Here is a 23671-nt window from a genome sequence, read left to right as displayed (position 1 = left end):
GCTTTATTGGACCTCTTTTGGACTGTTGAACAGAAACACCCACCCACTGCCATTATAAAGCTTGGAAGATCCAGGACAAATTTTAATATAACTCTAATTGGATTCAACTGAAAGACGTCAGTCACATACTGTACACCTAGGATGCCTTGAGGGTGAGTAAATCATGGGCTAATTTTCATTTTTGGGTGAACTAACTCTTTAGTGAGGGTTTGTAATTTTTGGAGACAGCCCTTTTGTCAACATCCACGTGTATTGTAAAAGAGTAGCATGAACAATCTGGTGAGTAAACGATGACAGGATTTAAATGTTTGGGTGAACTATTCCTTCAAGCTTCGGCATGCTGTTTTACCCCCGATCCCTCTGAAATCTCCCAGGAATCACCCATATTGTGTTCAACAAAGGCACCAGTTGTAAATCCAGACTTCAGAGCGTGTGTCATGTGATGGAGGAGCTGTCTCTCATTTCCCTGCCATAGAGAGAGTCTCTCTGATATAGCAGCTGTTTCTCTGATGAGTTGGAGAATCTGGGAAACATTGTCTGGCGAGATCAAAGAGAAGCGGGGCTGTAATTACCACGGTAACCAACGGTAAAGCTGTTAAATTAAGCAGGCTCAACCTTCAGTCTGTTAATGAGAAATTTCTCTCCTTCTCTCATTAGAGGAGGTATTTATGAGGCGAGTCAAAACCGCACACTGGGGTCTGGAGAGTTATTTATTGATTGAGGGCATTTATCATACCTAAACATTCACTAAATAAAGAGTTAGGCCGCTACAACGGAACTAATCAGGTCAGAACTACGCAACACGCAAGAATACGCTAAAGCCAGATTCAATTAATCACAACAAAAGAACGAATGTTCAAAATCCCATAACCCAACAGCTTCAGAGCAACTTCCAGAAGTAATCTGCGCCTGAGAAAGTGGTACAACTACATAAACACAAGATTTGATAGTGAGGTCTGTTTGACAGCTGCCACAATTACTGATGTGCAGCTTTAAAACATTTACAAAAGCTTTGAAAGAGCATGAGTTCTGAATTCTAAAGAAATATGTTGAGAAGATTGACTTTTCCATATTTTGTTTTGAAAAATTGACAGAAACAGCTGTCTATTTTGTAACGAGGTAGCAAAGGGAGTTCTCAGATCTCCTGAGACGCTCCAAAGGGGATTTGTCAAGGCCTTGGGCTCTTGTTGGCTGTAAACACAGGAAATTTACAGCTGGATTCAGCGCTTAAAGGGTTAGTTCACCTAAAAATGAAAACTCTGTCATTAATTACTCACCCTCATGTCGTTTCAAACTCGAAAGACCTTCGTTCATCTTCAGAACACAAATTAAGATCTTTTTGATGAGCTTTCTGACCCTGCATAGACAGCAATGCACCTGAAACATTCCCAGGATCAGAAAGGTAGTAAGGACATCGTTAAAATAGTCCATGTGACATCAGTGGTTCAACTATAATGTTACGAATTTATTTAACAATTTCTTCTCTTTTGTTTCACTCTTTACATTAGTCATGTTACTCTTGTGAATGGATGTCAAAGACTGACATGGAAGACAAGAACTTTTTCAACAATGTCCCTACTACCTTTCTGAACCTTGAACATGTCGGTTGCATTGCTGTCTATTCAGGGTAAGAAAGCTCTCGTATTTAATCTAAAACATCTTAATTTGTGTTTGAAAGATGAATGAAGGTCCTACAGGTTTGGAACAACATGAGGGTGAGTAGTTAATGACAGAATTTTAATTTTTTTGCCTGAACTCTCTCTTTAATATTTTATTCCCAAAAATACATGTGCTCTAGTGAGCGGTTGCCCCTAAAGTGACTGACAAGCATCAATGATGCACAAAGAATGAGACTGTATGCTAAGTACTGACTAGAACAGCTCCCCATTGAGACTTTATAAGGACTGGTAATGAAGAACCATGACTTATCAATAATAGCTTAGCATTATTGCAGTGTGCTGCAGCGCAGGACTGAGGTAACAGCAGGGCTAGCAATTCTTACCTCAGCCATATCACTTAAAATAAAGATCAAGTGTGTCACTATGCCACAAGAGAATGAGAATGCACCAGGAAACAAGGTCAAGTGATTGTTTTATACAATAGGATAGAAAACCAAGCTGGCAGCCATAGAGCAACAACAGCAATGGCTTTTTTCCAGTGTTATAGAAACTTAAAGCTATTGCGAAATTTGCAAGGGGGAAACTTTTGTCTAAATCACATGGATTCCTTATGAAATTAATGGATTTCACCCATGAAAATATGATTGCTGTCAGTATGTCTCTATTGTGCCAATGCCTACCTGATCTCATGCCGAAAATGTACCTGTGCCTAATCAGGGTGTCTACAGGTTTGACCAAGTTAAATTTAAGACATTTTAAGACTTTTTAATACCATTTTCAAACAAAATTTAAGACCAAATTGAAAGTCCGGCAAAAGTCTAGCACAAAACTATGAAGATATTTTAAATTATTATTTTATTTAACTGATTTTTCTTGGGAATATTCAACAGAAAACACTATTCCAGAAGAAGAAATTATTTTCTATTCCATGACAATGTCAAGGCTCTCCCACACTTTGAAGCCAATGTAACAAACACGGATTTTGAGTCACGGATTGGATCATTTTTCGGATCAGCAAAAAAAAAAAAAGTTTGTTTTTTCCTAATTACTGAATGCTTACTTTAGGTACTTCTAATCCACAGCAAAAACTACTAGCTGAACTAAAGTTCAGTAACAAAACAAGAACGATTACACAAATGACAAGTGTAAATGAATACAACACAAAGTTAGTAATAAAATCTATAACACTAGTATTCAGGAGCGGAACTTTAATCATTAATTGTAAAAAAACTAGTGCTTCTCACTGCAGGTATTTATAGGACGCTGTCTCTTTAAGGCCAAACGCACGAAACGAATACTGGCACGCATCTCTTTCTCAGCTGTTTCAGTTCACTGAAGACATAAACGACTGTGTTTACCAGAATACCAAAACGGGTATTAAGACATGACTTTGTATGTACGTTTCAGTTCAAATAGAAGTTAAAGAGGAATCAATCTGTGTGAATCGCGCCTCTCTCTCTCTCTCTCTCTTTCTCTCTCTTTGTGGGCGTGCTCGCGTCAGGTGTCTGCGGCAGCGGTAAAAAATCAGCGTGCGTGTTCCCTTTTTAAATTGTTGGAATTGGTAAAGTGGCAAGACAAAACATGTGCTAATTATAAACTTTTACTTTATGATGGTTAAACTTAACAGTTAATCCGCGAATCAAATGCGTGTAGTTGGGCGGAAACCCGCTAAATCTGGCAACACTGAGGCGTTGTCAAGCAAGCGCGTGTCTAGCAACAGAACAGATTTAGAACCCGCGCAGGAGATTCTCCTCAAAACAATAAACTTTTCCTTTTCAAAGTGTAAAAAAACAAACATTTTAATGATGGAGACATTCCCTCTAAAATCAAGATTAAAAAATTAAGACCCTTGGATTTAGATTTAAGACAAATTAAGACATTTAAAGGCCTTATTTTAGGACAACAGAATTTAAGACTTTTTAAGACTTTTTAAGGATCCGCGGCCACCCTGCTAATACGCACCAATAAGTACATATCACTGGAGTTTCCAACTGAAAGGACCACTAGAGGCGGTAAAACGGCGAGCACTTGTAATCATTTCTGTACACAGCTTTGCTTACAGCTCCATGTTTGGCCTTCCAGCTATAACACGCTTGCTCGGTAGCTCAGCCGGCACGGAATTGGACTTAGGATGCGGAAACCTTGAGTATGAATCCTTAAAAAACAGGACTCTCCATGAAAAAGCTGTAAGATGAGAGATCGAAAAACAAGCTAAAAATGCTTGGATACTACTATCAGGTAGGTTTAGGTTTAGTGCAGATAGTACCTTAATTTAAACATCATGGAGCATTAGAGTTACAACGCCACTAAACTAAGTCAATAAGTCAGAACTGTGGTAAAACGTAGAAAACTAACGTCACATAAAACCTACGTCATGTACTGTACTTTCATCTGTTTTGGGACAAAAAACGAATGCTCTTTTAGCGACACTCAATGGATATTCTACATCGAATGTCAAGAAACGTACATGGGGGGTATTTCGTGTCTTGTGGAAAAGTTCCCACAGGTACGTTTTCGTCATGAGATCAGGTTGGCCAATGTGCATATCATCAAAGACATGAATGAAATAATAAATTATGTTCAATTACATGCAGTAAATACCCAAATAATCTTCAGTTTCGCTGTCCCAAGATGGCCCACAATCATCTACTTCCTCCTCTTCTCCTTCCACAGCCCTCCACTCACCTGAAACAGCCACAAAACAAACATTTATACACATTTACTAACCCATTTACACTTAGTCACTTTATGCATTTGGATCGATCGTATTGCTGTCAGATTGAGTACGCACAATCCATTTATACTTGGCAACATAAATGCGTCTTCACATATTGGATATAAATTTGATCCACTACTCCCATGCCATATGCAAACAAAGTTCACTTCTGTGATGCCGGTGCCAGCCAGATAAATTGTCCACATTAGTGTTTCTAGGCCCCCACACTTCCTTACGCTGTCATAGTTCGTTTTAGGAAGAGTAAACTTTATTTGCGCCGCCTGAACAACCAGATGCGTTCATACTTAGTCTTTTCATGTTCTTGTAAATATGAAAAATGACCTAGTGTAAATACCCCCTCAAAGGACCCTTAAACCACATAATCTGTCCAGCACACAGAAAAGACTAAATAAATAATAAGAACGTCCAAGTAAATTATTCACTTGACATTCTTGATCCACACTGACTACCCTTGTTAGACACTCCCCTGTGAAAATGGAAAATAACGAGATACGGAAAGAGAGAAAAGTTCATTCACCTGTCCGCTAACTCAGCAAAAACGACATCTTCAGCCTTTGTGAGCAGCAGAGATAATCAGTTTGGGGCTGGCTAATGTACAGAAGTGAGCAAACATGCTCTCGCACACCAATGCAGATGCTGAAATGTCCACCAACACACATGAAACAAGCCTACACTGTAAACACGCTTTGAATCTTCAGCTGTAAATTATGGATGTTCTGGGTGTAACAGTGTGATAGACGAGGGCCCTGGAGTCCCATCAGGGTAAAACACAAAGCTTACAACTCTCACCTTGGATATATGTGTGTGTGTATAGAGGTCAAATGGAGTCAGCACCACACAAGGACACAAGCAGATGCTGAAGCACTCAGTCAATAACGTTTAGCCCCCAGACAGCGTTGACCTCACCGGGAGGTCCGTATGAAATCGCGCTTTACCGACTGTATGACTATAATCTGCTCTACAGTCAAGGGAGAAATTATCTCTTTATAAGATGTATTACTGAGGTTTGCTTATTGATTATTCATAATGCTTCACAAAGTGGCTCTCTATGTCTCTGAATAATGTATAAGAGACTCAAATACATGGTATTAAAATAAAATGAGTCAACTTTAGGGCTTTCATTTAGGAAGTTTTGGAAAGTGGGACATCCTGTGTTTTTGTAATGATTAGGGTAATGAGCATAATGAGAGTGCGATGTTGGTGCGACAGTACAAATTCATTAATCATCTTAAATTTGGCTTGCATTGATCGTTCATCTAAGTGATAATAAGAGCGTTTAAAAAGAGCTTAATCTGAACTTCATGGGCCAAATGAGATGAGGCCAAATGTCTATCGTGCGGTGTTGGCAGCTGCCATAAATAACAAAAAACAATAGCTCTGCAAAGAGATTTCATGTAATGTGCTTCTATAACAAGAATTTATGGTGAAAACATACTAGTTTTTTCTTTTTTGAAGAAGAAATATCATTTGTGCTTGTCATGTATAGTGTGATGTAAGTCTATGAGATTTTCTCGCCTGTTTTATTGTCCACCAGACGAAGCCTGCTCGATCCTTGCCAAAACATTAGAGGTCTTTCGTGAATGCGCTGACACAGAAGAGAAGAAATTGTTAAATGAAGTCGTTATTTTTGTTTTCTTTGCACACAAGTATTCTTGTTGCTTATAACATTAAAGGAGAAGTCTGGTGTGATATTGACCTAAAGTGTGTTGAATCATGATACCGAGTGTGAACTCACCCTTCATAGCTCATCTCGGCTTGTCCACTGCAGTCCGAAATCTGGCGTTAGTTAGCCGATGCTAACAACAGGTTATCAATGAGGGTGAATAGGGCATCGGACTAGCCATATAAATAAATCACTGTTTTACACCATTTACGAGGCACAAAGTAGCGCCACACTTCATTGGTAGACTTCCAAGGGCCCTGACATTTAAAACGAGACATTGAGAACTTTGAAAAAGCACTGGTAGTTTATTTACAAGAAGATTTATACAGACATTCCCCTTAGTAAAATTACCGGTCGCCGCCATCTTGAATTTAGTCACGATAAGTCGAGTGACGAGCAGGAAGGAAACTACAACCTGATAAGTTGATAACCTGATAAGTTCCTTCCTGCTTGTCACTCGACTTATCGTGACTAAATTCAATGATTTATTTACATGGCTAGTCCGATGCCCTATTCACCCCCTTTGACAACCTGTTGTTAGCATCGGCTAACTAACGCCAGATTTCGGACTGCAGAGGACAAGCCGAGATGAGCTATGAAGGGTAAGTTCACACTCGGTATCATGATTCAACACACTTTAGGTCAATATCACACCGGACTTCTCCTTTAAGGTTAAACTAAAGTCACATGGACTATTTTATCAATGTCCTTACTACCTTTCTGGGCCTTGAACGTCTAAGTTGCGTTGCTGTCTATTAGGGCTGTTAGTCGACAAGAAGAGGCTTAGTCGACCAAAATGTTATTAGTGTCTAAAATTGCAAACAAACAAAAAACCCACAGGAAGTGGCAAAGTCACACATTTCTGTGACGGACAGATCGTCAGCAGCTGGTGAGTGTAGTACTTTGAGCAGGACATCCAAATGCGCACCTATCATTCATCTCAAATATGGCTTTTCATCTGAAATTTGTAAGTAGCAACAACTTTACATGGCCGCTCAATCTAATGTTAACCAAGAAAAATGTGTGCTTTCAAGTGTGCGAAGTGTGGAAGCTGAACAGTAGCACACTCACTGCATGATAGATGGATGTGCTGGTGCAGTCACTTGCTCTTAAAATACTTGCTTCTAAAAGTAATACCTCTTTCGAATCTGTAAAGACTCTACATTTATTTATGTGCACTCAGAATAAAAACAAAACGTTGTGCTTTTGTAAACTAATTAAAACAAACAGCTTTCTGTCATCTCGGTCTCTTTAAACTTCAGCGTGAAACTTTGAAACTCTTTGTATACTTGCTGCACAGACATGAAAAATATATCTATAATTTATCTTTAGAGCATGATGCCCAAACTCGGTCCTGGAGGGCTGGTATCCTGCAGATTTTTGCTCCAACTTGCCTCAACACACCTGCTGGGAAGTTTCTAGTATGCCTAGTAAGAGCTTGATTAGCTGGTTCTGGTGTGTCTAATGGGGGTTGGAGCTAAACTTTGCAGGACACCGGCCCTCCAGGACCGAGTTTGGGCACCCCTGCTATAGAAAGTGAAATGTCTATCTTCAAATGAACCAGAAAACACATTTTCTTAGATTGTGTAATCCATAAGAAACATGCGAACAAGCGCATCCACTACTGCGGAGATGATGAGTCAGTGTCACCGACTTCATCTCTTAAGCCGAAAACAAAGAAAGCACTAGTTTATCAATAAATTATTTAAATGTTAAAGCAGTCTCCTAGCTGTTTTTCCCCTGACATATTCATAATTCCTGTTTTCTGTGGCAAGCTTTATATTTTAATTTGTGTTCCAAAGATGAACAAAGGTCTTATAGGTTTAAATAATCAATGACAGAATTTCTTTAAAAATTAGTTCACACAAAAAAACCTCTGTCATCATTTACACACCCTCAGAAGAACATTAGGGTCAGTAAATAAAGACAGAATTAAAATTTTTGGGCCTAGTGTTTTAACTATATTCCCTCTCATGCATAAATGCCCGACGGCGAAAGGCCAAGCCACCTCCAAATGTAAACAATTACTCTTTGATTAAAGCTTTCCACTCCAAACACTGCACAGTGTTTACCCCGATAGAGCCGCCGATAAAATACCAGCAGACAGCCAAGTGTGTGCGCGTGTATTTGTGTTTGTCCACCGAAATGGTTTTCAGTGAACACATGATTATCGCTCTCTCACACACACACACACACACACACACACACACACTTTATGAGCAGTTCTGTGCTTTGACCTGGAGTTTGTAATTGCACATAGGCTGAACAGTGTGCGACTCCATACTGCATTATAGTGTGACTCCAGCATCCATGATACAGACACAGGCGTTTTTTTTTTTTTTGTCCAACTCTTAAATTTAACTAACAGCACTCTAATGTCCTTTTCTGATGATGTCAACACTCAGCAAAGCTTGATTGTGGTCAAGTCCAGATGAAATCAAAATTGAAGTTAAATATCAAAACTGAATTTTTAATCAGTAATATGCTCTGCTAAGAACTTCATTTGGACAATTTTAAAGGCGATTTAGAGTTTTTGCACCATCAGATTTTGTATAAATCTCGATTTCAAAAAATGGTCCCTTATGACTGGTTTGTGGATTAGGGTCACAAATATATGTTGAAATACTTTAACATGACATGACAAAACATGACAAAAACAATTTGAACAGATAATCGCAGTAAAATGTTTGCAGCCTTTTCATAGTCTCTAACTGTAATGGAGCTGCTAAAGGCTGTCAGCACATCACTGAATAAAACAGCAGCAGGTGTTTTTGTTGTCATTTAAAAACACTAGTTTAGCAACAGACACAAACAGATTTAACAGGGTATGGTTAGAATTGCACACAGCTGTACCCAGGCCTAAATTAGACCGGACTGACTGCATGTCAAAAAGACGAGAAGCAAAATTATAGCTTTCAGCCCTGGACTCTAGTATTATACTTCAGTTGGTGAGCTTCAATGATGTCATTATTACCAGCCATGTGACCAAAGGGAAGAGGCCCTGCGCCAGTGATGTCTAATGAAAAGCCTTTTAAAAAAAGCATGGTACTAAAATATGAACGTTTTTAGGGTCATATTATCTTATCATTTGGCCCCGGTCTTTTACAGATGGGGTTATTTTCAAAGGCGAAGTTTGTAGTTTTTTGATGTTTAAAATACTTGCCTAAAATTGTAGAATATGCTTTAATCTGAACCAGTCGTAGGATGACTTCCAAAAGACTGCATACTGTTTGTCAAACAAAGAGTGTTTGGGAAACCTGTTCGGACACAATTCTGATCTGGGTCATACTGACATAAAAATTACCACTGAAGTAGAATAGTATAACGCAAAATGTCACAGAATTTGCCAAGTTTTGGATGAATAAATCAAAATCAGAAGTGTGAAGCTCAATATAAGAGTACATGAACATATGAACAATCTCTAGAACTGCTCTGAGAGTCACTTCATGAGCATTTTACAGTTTCATTTGAGAAAAACTATCATATCATATACAAACAGAAACTTAAAATAAAAGTTCTGTTTAACTAGAAGAAACTGATATATATTACTTAAGGTCCAAATGCATGTTAAAAAATAAATACACAAATTCACATTGTGTCAATTACATTTATACACTGCCTCCGAAACTTTTGTCCGTCATAAAAAAATTTGGATCAGGTTCGATTTTCTACAGTTTCACATCTGTAGCAAGAATTTTTATAGGAAAGGATGACGAATGCGTAAAAAAACGCATATGAAAAATGATGGACTCTTAATGCAATTATGCAATGACCCTTAAATGTAATGATAGTTCTACTACTACTAAAATTATTATTAAAACATTATTTTTTAAAGGAATATTTACCAGAATTCATTTACCAGAAAATTGTTCAAAAAATAAATAAATAAATAAAATAAAATAATAAAAATTATCAAATTAATTAATTAGAGATACTTTTGATTATTAAAATTGAATAAAAACCATTAAAATAAAATGCAGAAAATTTATGAAAAACAGAATTTGATCAAAATAAAACTGAATTTGAGGAGAAAAAAAACTTTTCATAGGACTTACAAAATGTAATTTATTAAACTTTTAATAAATTGCTGTTAAATTGTGTGGGGGTTTTTTAGTTTAATTTTAAAATTCTTTTTTTTTTTTCATTTAATATTTTTCTAGATATATAGGAAAAAATAAAATGGATTTCATCGGGCCCTAAAGATGTGATTACAGGACATTATTTTTAGATAACGTGGACCGTATCGAATTATTAATTTAATTGTAAATACATAGAAGTCCAAAATAACTTTAATTGTACCAATGAATATTCATTATAGGACAAGTAGTGTGTATGAATGTTTTCATTTCATGTTGACTTTACGAATAAAGTGAAATGACAGAAACTTAAGCTGAAGAATAAAGCAACGAGAGAAAGTTCGGACAGGCCCTAGGCTGAACAGACACAAGTTTTGATGTTATTTCAAACCAACCATTTTATATTTAGCATTTCCATCAGAACTCTGCCTGAACTTGTTGGGCTAAATTTGCTTCTGTGTTTTTAAGCAAGAGTGAGTCACTTCTGAAAATGAATCTGAAGATCATATGCCAGACTAGCAGGATCTGTTTCACCTCATATTAATACTGATTATAGTGTGGCACTTTCGGTCTTCTACTTTGAATGCAAATCAACCCCCTAGTTCTTAAAATAAAATAAATATTTATATTGAATTAATATTTATATTCTATCTTTTTTAAGCAGTTAAAATAGCTGCAAGTGGTTAGCGCATAAAAAGTAGACAAAACGTCCCACTGAATACTGATTTAGATCTAGGTTCTTGATGCTGCAGTTAAAAAAAAACGTCCCAAGACTCAGCAAGACCATTATCGGTTCAAGAGTCAACACCACCCATTGAGCTCATTCACCTCAATACAGATACTGTATCTGTCCTTGTTTCTCACACAATGTCTCTACTAGTAGGTCTTTGTAGAGTCACTGGAGATTCATGTCTTGACAAAAGGCCTTCGCTCTGTCCATTTGCTCCGCGAGCGCTAACAGCCGACAGCTTTCATTTCCTCGCTTTTGTGTGAGTGTGTGCATGCGCTTGAAAGAGAGGATCTGCAGCGCTGTATGTGAATAATAGATTCAAGCCCGCGGGTTCCCTTCAGCAAGCTCTGTCTGTTTAAGTGAAAGTAGCCTACGGAGACATCTATTACCCTCCTGTCCGTCTCTCTCCTTCTCACTTGTTCTCAAGCACCACATTAAAAGGCAAAAAAATTATTTCCTTTTTAGTGCACGACAAGGTCTAACCGAGTACAAAATCAAACATCACATCCCTCAGGGAATTGATATGAAAGCTCTCAGTTATCTTGATCAGATTTTTCACCTACATAGATGTTAACTATTTAACTGGTGCCAGGAAGTGGCCCCAACTTGAGACCCCCAACTGATCAACCAATTAAAGCCAAGAGTGATCGGCCAACCACCAGAGAGCATTTCGCCAACAGATCAAACTGACACCCGAATACATCTGGCTCTAAACACGCTGCATTCAGCCAACTGAGAAAATGAAGACAGGACAGGAGAATCGAGGAAGAAAGGGAACGATGGAACAACAGAAGAGAGCGGGGAGGAGAAATCCCTTCAAATTGATCCCACAGAGACCCTCAAGGTTTCGTTTCATTTAAGAACCTGGATTAAGCCCTCCAACAAATCACGGGATGTGAGGTAAGAAAAAGAGAAAGAAAAAGGGGGATGTGAGCGAGAGATAATATGTCCTCTGGCTCACACGGAAAACCCCAGTGCTGATGGAACACCTTCCCAGTGATAGAAACTAGGTTACAACTTCATCAATGTTGAAAATAATCCAACACTTTGAAAAGTTTTCAAGATAATATTATGGCTTAAAGTGTTACGCAGAAACTCCTCGGCAAAGTCCAGAAAATTAATATTTAAAGAGTCTATCTTTTTCCAAATGCATCGGAATAAAATAAGTCCCATGCGTACATGAACCAGAACCTACTGTAATAAAAATACTACATTTCTAGAGGGATTGTTTCATAGAACACGGTATAAAGACCACACACAGGTAAGAGCAACGCTCATAATCTTCTCCATCCAATTCTATTGAGGGGACATCAGAGAGATCAAATTTGCCTGCATCGTTAGGCATAGAAGAGGTCTTTGTACTATAAAAAAAAACATACTGAAAGTGTCATAGTTTAAAACGTCCCCCTCATTATAAAAAAAGCATTTATTAAATCGAGTTTAAAAAAATGGCTTGTTTGGAACTAAGGTGCAAGGTGACGTCACCCGGGCACAAACATTTCCATAAACACTGCCTCCACAGCAAGGCATTGATGAATGCACTTCTTCTCACCATAGGCCCCACCCACTGGCGTTCAGTAGCTTAATAGCTGATCACTTGAATATGCTGAATGAGTGTGTCGCATTGCGTCAAAAGCAAATGTGACCCTGGACCACAAAACCAGTCTTAAGTCGCTGGGGTATATTTGTAGCAATAGCCAAAAATACATTGTTTGGGTCAAAATTATTGATTTTTCTTTTATGTCAAAAATCATTAGGAATTAAGTAAAGATCATGTTCCATGAAGATTTTTTGTAAAATTCCTACTGTAAACCTATCAAAATGTAATTTTTGATTAGTAATATGCATTGTTAAGAACTTAATTTGGACAACTTTAAAGGTGTTTCTCTCAGTATTTTGATTTTTTGCACCCTTAGATTCCAGATTTTCAAATAGATGTATCTCGGCCAAATATTGTCCGATCCTAACAAACTATACATCAATAGAAAGCTTATTTATTGAGGTTTTGTAAAATTTAACCTTATGACTGGTTTTGTGGTCCAGGGTCACAAATAGAAAATATAGCTGCAAGCAGCGAATACTGGTGTTCAAACGCTTTAAGGCATTTAAGTACATATGCAAAAAGACATGTAGCAAGCTTGTTTTTGCAAATACAGGTAATTTACCATAGAAATATTATGTCTTATAATGTTTATGAAGTTGAATATGAAGTTCTGTCATATGATACAAATATTATGTGTATGTGAGAAAAACCGTACAATGCAAAAAATGTGGTAACTTTCCCCAGTGGCAGTTTTCTTTCAAATTTCTCTCAGGGCTGTAATTGGCCTCTATTAAACGGTTACTCCACCCCAGAATGAAAATTGTCATTAATCACTTACCCCCATGTCGTTCCAAAATCTGCATTTTACTAAAAGTTACCCTGCCCCTTTCAAACATTTTGCGATGGTGAGTCGAAAGTTAAATTTTTTTTTTATAATTATTGATATTGCACTGGTCTGGTTCCGATAGGGATAGGCCTAGTTCACAAAAATAGGTTTTGAGGTCCAAAATACCCAAAAATTTCACCAGGCTCACGATCGAATCTGAGGCATGTGTTTTGTCCGACGTTAGCCATAGATTCCAACAACATAAGACACTTGAGCATGCGACTGGCGGTTTAGGTATATTTTCGTACTTTTGATCATTGTAGCGCCCCCGTCAGGCCGATTGGGGTGAGCTCTGGTGACTTGGTGATGTGAGTACTACCATCCCTCAAGTTTTAAGTCTCTACGACTTACGGTTTGGTCTGCACGATCGTTTTACAACGTGGAGATCGCTTCTAACAATTACGATAGGGTTTCATTGCTACACGCTTGAACCCCTATTTACAATCACTGCCACTATCCTGTCTACACTAGATACGGTATAACGATGTGCATGTACTTTCTGACACAGTCCACACGCTTGAGTCTGTTGCCAATAGGACAAATGGCGTGAAAGAACGTTAGTTTTGACGCATTTGGTTTAAACGGCTTGTTCACGTCTTTGTACAGATATCAGAAGGAACCCAGCGTAAGTCCAAGTGCATAGTTTAATTTTAATGGCATCCCAAATGGTGTCAGAGGATTGTTCGGACTTCAGAACATGTTGTTTTGAGGCACAGCATCATGGAGAGTTCACAAAGTGTTCATACTGAAAGATGAAGCAGTACAAGATCTGACTACAGCTGCATCACAAACGGTAAGTAAATGATTTCATAATGCTTTGTCTGGAAATTACCGTTTTATTTTTGATTATGTTGTCAAAACACTCACATGCAATAGCGAGGGAGCGTTGATACTGTTTCCTATGCAATGACGTTAACCAATCATAACAATGGCCAATTCCTGAGAAGCCTTAAAAGATCCGCCCCTTAAAAACAGGTCGTTTCAGAAAAAGGGTCAGAATGGGGGCTGAAAGTAATAATTTTCCCACATATTTATGCTTTTTTTGTGCATAAAACTTTATTAAGATTGTAAGTAAACTTCAAAGAACACATTAAAATAATTTTAAAATCCATGTCATGAGCCCTTTAGGAGACTTTTTATGTTCCAGATATATTTGAACTCTTAGGAAAAAAAATAAGGGTAGCTGTTCCTCAGAAGTTCTCAATGCGGCAGCATGGGAACTTGTTAACACGTCTTTGTTTCCAGATGGGGCTCCAGTAAAGTGTATAAGTCAGCCAAATAGATTGGACCTAGAGATTTCATCCAGATTTCACTTTTTTGTGTGCGCAATACGGATCACACAATCGGTGAACGGTTTGTCTGATGTTTTAAGAACATTCACACTGCCAAACTGCAGAACATAAAATGTTAGCAAAAACATGCATCTGAAGGATGTGAAAGATGGAGTGAGTGTGTGAGAAACACATGAGAAAGTGGAGGGGAAAAAAACGAGTCCTGCTGTCCCTCATGTGCTTTAACTCTGCTGGAGAGTTCCTGTTGATGGAGCTCAAGATCCTCATGATGCTGGGGGTTTTTCGGTATAAATTTGTTTGTTTGTCCACCTACAGTTCCTGGGCAAACCCCCTCATATGACTGCAACTATGAAAATATGTCATGTTCGGTAGTTTCCACAGCATGATGTGCTTCTCATGCTCCTCTGGTCTGGCAGTTAAACGGTGCAGGTTGACATCCTTCAGCACTGCCATGATGGATGGCCAACACTCAACATGAATAACTAAAGAGCCTCATAAATTAGCCAATCACTACTAATATCATTACACCCACTCCCACCCACACCCTTTGCCAACAACACAACCACTTAACCGGCTGCCCAAGCATTTCTGCTGATGTCTGTCTTGTGCTAAAAATGAAATTCTGTCATTTTGCAACAGAGTTTATATATTTTGCATTCTAAGCATTACATTCAAGTGATATCCTTAAGCATTACCCTCCCTAAACTCAAATGCATAGAAAACAGCAGGGGAAATTATGTAAAGGGAATTTGCCATTAGTCAAAGCCACAGGTGACCTTACTGTAAAGCCGAGAGACATCACATGCTAAGCATAGTAAATTGATTGTCCCCAGAGCAACCGCATCATTACAGCTAATTCTCAGTGCAGATGAAGAGCCACAGAATGTAAAAATGAAAACCCAATGCAGGCACAATTAAAATCTTTTTGAATAGACATTAAAATATAAAGGCCAAAAATGTACTTAAAGGAGTAGTTCACTTTCAGAACAAAAAATTAGAGATAATGTACTCACCCCCTTGTCTTCCAAGATGTTCATGGCTTTCTTTCTTCAGTCGTAAGGAAATGATGTTTTTTAAAGTAAAACATTTCAGGATTTCTCTCAATATAATGGATTTCTATGGTGCCCGCGAGTTTGAACTTCCAAAATGCAGCTTCAAATGGCTCTAAACAATCACAGCCGAAGAAAAAAAGGTCTTATCTAGCAAAACGATCAGTTATTTTCTAAAAAAAAAAAATTACAATTTATATAGATTTTAACCTCAAATGCTCTTCTTCTCTAGCTCTGTGTGTACTGTGTAGAGATCAAAAAGTATATACATTGTAAATGTTTTTAGAAAATAACCAATCGTTTTGCTAGATAAGACCCCTCTTCCTCAGCTGGGATCATTTAGAGCTCCTTGAAGCTGCATTTAAACCGAATTTTGGAGGTTCAAACTCGGGGGCACCATAGAAATCCATTATATGGAGAGAAATCCTGAAATGTTTTGCTCAAAAAACACCATTTCTTTACGACTGAAGAAAGAAAGACATGAACATCTTGGATGACAAGGGGGTGAGTACATTATCTTTTCATTTTTGTTCTAAAAGTGAACTACTCCTTTAAAAGTATGAAAATTTTATCTTGTGTGTGTGTGTGTATATTTATATTTACTGTCAAACTATTTGAAAATCTGAAATTCTAACAGTGCAAAAAAATGTATCTAGATACTGATAAAATCACCTTTAAAGTTATCCAAATGAAGTTCTTAGCAATGCATATTACTAATCAAAAATTAAACAATTTACAAAATACCTTCATGGAACATGATCTTTGTTTGCATAGAAGAAAAATGATTAATTTTGACCCATACAGTGTATTTTTGGCTATTGCTACAAATATACCCATGCTACTTAAGACTGGTTTTGTGGTCCAGGGTCACATATGTCTGGGACACTTCCTGCTCTATATATGGTTATTAGCTAGCTCTGCCCATTGCCCAGTGAGTAGATACGAAAAACTGCACTTGTCCCCATATGAATGAGAAACCGAAAGCTCCATGTAATGATAATCACATCCTCTGTAAAAGAGCTGGTGGGATACGGCAGTCGTAGGACTAATGCTGACTCATGACTTCCGCTTTCGTACATGCTTCCTTGTTTTGTCATGGTGATTTACTGCAACTTCCTGAATGTGTTAAAAGCAGCCAGAGTGGGTATGAAAGAATCAGTGAGTGTGAACTATTTCATGGGCAAATGAAAACCAATTTGACTTAAATTATTATTTGTCGTACTAGTCTGTGTTTCAATTGGCATATACTGTACTATGCATCATAATTTAGTTTTAATTTGGCTGTATTTTCAAAGCCTTGAGTGATTTAGAAAAACAATTCTGAACAAGGCTAAATATAGTCAAGTTTTGAGGGTGAATTAAGAAATAGCTCAGCCTGCTATCTGGAGAGGTAAAATTCACAGATGTTCTCAAGATAGACCCACTCTTGTCCTTTTAAGAATGTAAAGTCTAAATTTTAATGAGTATTAGGAAGAAAATTCTTTGTCTCATGATTTAATCCTGGGCGGTCTTTCTGTTTGTTTATTATAAACCCAGCACTGACTCTGCAGAGGGCAAATGATCTTATTCACAGAAGTCTGTAAAAGGACAGGAAGTTTCCGACTACAATGCAGAATGTAAGCGTGAACGAGAGAGGAAGAGACTGAGTCTTTGTGGCGTGCTCCGATCGAGCAGCACTGTCATACTCGCACATGCTGAAGCAGCAGAGGGCGAACATCTCACTCGCTATCAGCTGCTCTGCGCTATGGCTTTATTTAGCCGTGGGAGTTAGGAGGATATCCGGTGGGTGGCGGCCACTTCCTATGTGAGACCGCAGGTTAAGCTTTGGTCACAGGTTTGTGTAGCTCTGCTCGGAAGCAGGTAGCATACATAGTATCTCATGTTACTTGGCAGGCAGAGTGCTTTCTACTGATTGCACGAAGAGCAAGACAGCCACGGTGCTTTAATGTTGCCAGTCTGAGAAATCTTTTTACAATGTGCAAGTGATTTAGACACCAATCTATACAGTTGGGAATCCAAGAGCTTGTTCTCGTTCAGAACAGCATGAAAATAAATAAACATAAGTAAATAAATAAATAAATAAAAAAATAATACCTATACCCCTGGTTTCACAGACATGGCTTAAGCCTAGTCCTAGACTAAAATGTAAGTCTGAGCTGTTTCAACTGAAAGAAACTTGCACTGACTGATCTTAAAATATATCAGTGCCTTTGTTTTGTCTCAAGATGCACACCAGTAATGTTTTTTTTTTTGAGGCACATTTATAAAAATTACTTAAATGTCTTAATTGAACTATGGCCTAATCCTGGCTTAAGCTAAGCCCTGACTATGAAACCGGGCCTAAGTGTATTTACACTAAAATGATACTACTAGATATTTCCTTCAAAAATGGGTTAGTACTTGTTTGTTTATAATATATAGCATAACTTTTCTTATAGTATTTATTAAGTTAAAGGATTAGTTCACTCCAGAATTAAATTCCTGATCATTTACTCAACCAAATTTTATCCAAGATGTTCATGTCTCGCTTTCTTCAGGCAAAAAGAAAATAAGGTTTTTGAGGAAAACATTCCAGGATTTTTCTCCATATAGTGAACTTCAAAGGGGATCAGTGGGTTGAAGGTACAAATTGAAGTTTCAATGCAGCTTCAAATAGCTCTACACGATCCCAGCCAAAGAAATAACTGTCTTATCTAGCAAAACAGTCAGTCGTTTTCAAAAAAAAAAAAGACAAATTTAGATACTTTTAAATCACAAAAGGCTTGTCTTGCATTAGCTCGACTTTAAGCATTACGTAGTGAAGTAGGTGGAAGTACCAACCCAGTGTTTACAACGCGAACATGCAAAGGAAGTCAAACACCCTTTACCAAAAAAAGTCAGAAAAAGATGTCGGAGAATTTTTGAAGTTAGAAATGAGTGACTTTCCAACATCATACGTAAAGTAGGGCTACACGATTAATCGAAGGCGATTGTCATGTGCATTTTGTCTGTAAACCAGTTGTGTAATCAGTAGTAAATCTCCAGCAGGTGCTTTCAGATGGAGCAGCATTTAGTATACAGAGCCGTAGTTTACTAATAAGCTACGCTATATCGTGTTCATTATCGCAGATGATTTATTCGCGTGATAAAATAGAAAGAAATCATTTACGATAATGACAGCTGTTTGCGTAGCTTCTTTTTAGTGAACTACGGATCTGTGTAAAAATGCTGCTACATCTGAAAGCACATGAAAATACTACATTTAATTACATGTTTTTACTTCAAACTTCATAACGTCAGTAAAGTGTTTGAAATAAATCCTTCTGTGATAGTGTTAATTTCGTCAGACGAGACGAGACGAAATATGTTCGTCAACGACCTTTTTTTTCATGACTAAGACGAGACGATGACAAGACTGCACCACTGTCCAAAAACGCTGACTAAGACTAAATTAACATGCCTTATTGCTGACGAAAAAAGACGAGACGAAAATGTTTTGCATAAAATAAAAACTAAGATAAAATCTCTCTTCATTTTCGTCTACAATCGTCTCTGCTTTTTTATCAGCTGTTACGGCTTTAAAATATTCAAACTGGCTGGCGCTGAGCCAGAGACGGACGAGCTCTGCGCTTGTCATATAATCACAACTATGCAGTGTTTTTAACCACATAACGCTTATTTTAGGTTTCAGACATTTAAATACACTTAAGTACTAGTAAAAGGAGACATTTAGAGTTTGTAAAATACACACATAGGTCTATGGAAGCAGCAAATAACAATCTATTCAAATATAATTTGCCGATGTGTTTTATTCATATCACATACACATAGGCTAAGTAACTAAAAAGTTCACTCTATTCCTCTTCTAGTTCACCAGCCACCTACTTGCATGTATTTCGGGAGAAACGGATGAATGTATATGTGCTGTAAATACGGCTGACAGGACTCTCTGAACAGCAGCACGAACAAACATGGCCGCGCCCATCTCACGTTACAGATTACGATCCAGATCATTTATATAGGGTTTTAAACAACGAAACATACTAATTCACACATATTTGTGAATCGGAATATTAGATAGTTCATGGCATGGTAAGCAAGTGTGTGAGTATTCTGGATAAAAAAGGAAAAACAAAATAAAAGCGATCTATCTGTCATACAGTGTTATTGTGTCTGTGTTGTGTCACGTGACAAGCTTGATGCGTCGCTATGGAAACAATAAGGACGAACGTTCTAAAATAACGGTCGCTTAAAAAAAACTCACTCTCAGGAGTCCGCTAGAATATTTTAAACTCACCACTGAAAGGGTTAATCATTTGTGAATGTGTCTCCTAAATCAGAAATTGAAAACCAGACACGTTTAACATTTGCATTCAACAAAAATCATTCAACAAGTGTATTTTGTCAGGTAATTATGACATTTTACCAATGTTTGAGATGTGAAACACTTTTTTTACTGAAATGTGTATCAGTAATAATCTCAGTAATAATGTGTTATTTTAAAAAAAGACTACAATTTTTTGACTAAACCTAGACTAAAATATATTGAGTTCTTTTTTGACTAAAACTAGACTAAAATTAAAAGACTTTTAGTCGACTAAAACTTGACTAAGATACCTTGAGTTTTCTTTTGACTAAAACTAGACTAAAATGACGAGACTTTTAGTCGACTAAAACTTGACTAACAAAAAAAGATATGTGAATGACTAAATATGACTAAAACTAACAAGGACATTTGGCACAAGACTAAGACTAAGACTAAATTAAAAATAGGTGACGAAATTAACACTATTCTGTGAGATGGTGTGGCTTTTTACACAGAATAAGACATGCATAGTATTCATAGCATTCTAAGCAGTGATAAAGGCATTGCAGTATTATATACTGTATTATAAGAAAAACTACAATAAGAAGAACTATACGTAGTTGTGTTTATAAGTCACGTTGAATCAATCAAAGCAGTTAAATCTGTTTATTCAGCTGCAGCAAGCAGCGAAGCTTCTTCGGGCGTATTGAGTTTTTTTTTTTTTTTAAGAAAATGACCAATCGTAGAACGATTGAAAGAACCTTATTCCTAGGCTGGGATCATGTAGAGCCCTTTGAAGCTGCATTGAAACTGCAATTAAGACCTTTAACCTGTTGATCCCCATTGAAGTGCACTATATGGAGAAAAATCCTGAAATGCCTTCCTTAAAAACCTTAATTTCTTTTCAACTGAAGAAAAAGACATGAACATCTTGAATGACATAGGGGTGAGTAAATTATCAGGAAATTAATTCATTCTTTAAGGTTTATTTACCTTTCTGCATAGCAATAGAATGATTGAATTAATGCAAAAAAACAAACAAACATGAACATGCAAAACATGCTTGGTGCCAAAACGTGCCTTAATTTCATTAAACAGATAAAATCTGGTACCAAGAGAACAGGACAGATTATTTTGCTTCCTAAGAAGTTAACCAGCTATATTTAGTAGTTTTTGTGTAGTATTTTTTGTTTATAATAGAAGACTATAATAAACAAAAATACTACACAAAAACTACTAGATTTTACCAAACAAAAAAACATTAATGATGGTGTTAAAGGATTAGTTCACTCCTGAATCAAAATTTCCTGATAATTTACTCACCCCCATGTTATCCAACACAAGGTCGTGTCTTACTTTCTTTAGTTGTAAAGAAATTAAGGTTTTTGAGGAAAACATTTTTCTCCATATAGTGGATTTCAATGGGGATCAACGGGTTGAAGGCCCAAATGGGGTCAATCCCAGCCGAGGAATAAGGGTCTTGTCTAGCGAAACAATTGGTCATTTTCTAAAAAAATATATATACATGCGCATCCGCCACTTCACGCATTAGGTAATCACGTTGGAAAGATCATGCGTGTTTAGTTCTTCATCTGTGTACTCTAGTTTTTTGCTAGATAAGACTCTTATTCCTTGGCTGGGATCGTGTAGAGCCCCATTGAAGTCCACTATATTGAGAACGTTTTCTCAAAAAACCTTAGTTTCTTTGGATGACACGGGGGAGGGAAAATTATCAGGAAATTTTAATTTAGGAGTAAACTAATCCTTTAACAGAGTGTAAGGAATATGAACCAGGAAAGTTCTTCTGATTCCCACCCCTAATAATCTAAGGGAGAGACTAAAAGGATTGCCTTGGCCAAAAAGCTCTTTAAAACGTAGTTTCTCTGTTTTATTTGTTACGCAAGGGCATTAGCTAAAGTTCAAACGCAATGCAACATTAGAAAAATACACAACCCTGATCATATCCTGTTCAAATGAACTCCACCTGTGCGGACAGCCACCTGAAAACATAGAGAAGCTTCCGGTTCATCTCTGTACGGACAGATCTGCTCGCTCAGTTCTGTTCGTTCTGGTATTTGGCTCCGGCACAGCAGGGGGGCAGCAGTGACTTGACTCTCTTTGCAGTTTAAGAGGTTTCAGAGGCTGGGAATGATTACTGCTCATGGGGCAATTAGTCAGTACACCACGGGACTATATTTAGACTGTCTCAGCAGGTCCATCACTGGGTCAGGCCCAAATAACATCGCTGTTTGTTCCGTCCGGCCCCGAGTTTCCATTTACAAAGACTGGCGTTTTTTTGGTCAAAGCGGGGGTGATCGCACATCCAAAGCTCTCTCCCTCGCTCTCTTTCTCTCTCCATCCATCTGTCAGGTGCTCAGAGAGAAAAAGAGTTGGAAGAGAATCCGTGGGAAAAGATAGCGAATGGGACAAAGAGGAGAGATGAACATCAGTATTATAAAACACGAACCATGCTACGTGTCTTTTATTGCAATCGCGCAGTTAAAACATGCTGATAAGATTATATTTGGATCCTACAAGGATTTTACTATTGGGAATGAAGGTGTAATATAAGAAATAAATACAGTATGAGCTAGCAGATATGTCTTTAAGAGGTCTCCTCTAAACGTAAACCCTCAACAGGATGCATTGAATGTCACGTGACTAGCACTAAACCAACTTTATCATCAAGATTGATCACAGTCTACTTCTGCTGTATCAGCGCCTTTCATCTCCTGTCATGGTAACATGACTGACAGCTCCAAAATCCAATGACAAAACTTTCAATTCAACTTCCTCCCTAGAACGAAACAGTACTGCCTCATAATAGTCTGGTTCTAAATTATTGCTTAAAGTATTTGAGAAGACAACATTGCTCACTTGAGCACTAAAACTTGAGTTTCACCAATCAGCTTGGCCTTAATCTGAGCCAAACGACTGGTATAGATTTCTCAAATAACTGTTTTCCCATGCCTGCGATCAAGGAAAGCTGAAAAAGAAACCACGTTTCACCACCACCGTTGTCAGGAGGCAAAACGCGGAGAGATTTTTATCCTTAAAAACAGGAGGTTCGCCCACACTCTCACCTGGGATCTCTCTTGGCCAGTGTAAGGAAGCCAGGAGGTTATGGGAGCCTGGGAATGTTTAGTATGAAGAAAGTGATCCGAAAGGAGCTGGAGCTGGGGGAATTGGACAGGAAACATGGAAAGTAACCCTTTCCTGTCTTAAGAGGGTGAGAGAGAAGGGAAAAAAGTGCAAGAAAAACAAGGCATTAAGGATTTGACTTATTTCCACACTAATGCAAGGTTGGAGACCTGTCAGCATAGGTACGGCAGGCAGCAGCCGGGAAAGAATAAATGCTGATATTATGAAAAACATGGAAACAGGCTGAGTCAAAGACTCCATTGTGACTGTTTTATTTTCCACATGGTACAAGACACCAAAACAGTTTGTGTTTGCTTAATTTAAAAGCAAACCGATTTATTACAATCCAAGAAAAAGATCAACATTTAAACACGGAAAAATTCAAAACTGAATGTACTCTTATTGGTAGCTGAATGCATAATCAAATCAGCTAAAACTTGTGAATGACACACGTTCAAATTCTGCAGATTTCTGTGGGCACCAATGCCGTGTGGCCCTGTCCGTCAGTAATTAAACCGTATTATTATCAACTAGCACTTGACTGCTATAATGACCAATGAGGTGCATTGGTGTTTCTGAGAGTTATTTAGAGGCAGAGAACTAGTGGAAGAGAACGGTCACAGGGGAGACGAGAAGACAAGTTAAGCGCT

At 37.7% G+C, this 23671-nt stretch overlaps 1 protein-coding gene across 1 annotated transcript in view; it reads right to left on the bottom strand.

The window, feature by feature from the left end:
• Positions 1-23671, bottom strand: part of LOC141297874 (zinc finger protein 438-like) — a 70549-nt gene that overhangs the window by 19285 nt on the left and 27593 nt on the right. Inside the window, exon 2 of the mRNA XM_073828338.1 lies at positions 4221-4304. The gene's annotated coding sequence lies outside the window, so the exon portion shown is untranslated. The remainder of the gene's footprint in view (positions 1-4220; positions 4305-23671) is intronic.

This window comes from Garra rufa, chromosome 22 (genome assembly GCF_049309525.1).
Source record: "Garra rufa chromosome 22, GarRuf1.0, whole genome shotgun sequence".
In the NCBI taxonomy this organism is placed as follows: Eukaryota; Metazoa; Chordata; class Actinopteri; order Cypriniformes; family Cyprinidae; genus Garra; species Garra rufa.
This window is presented reverse-complemented; position numbering and strand designations above follow the sequence as displayed.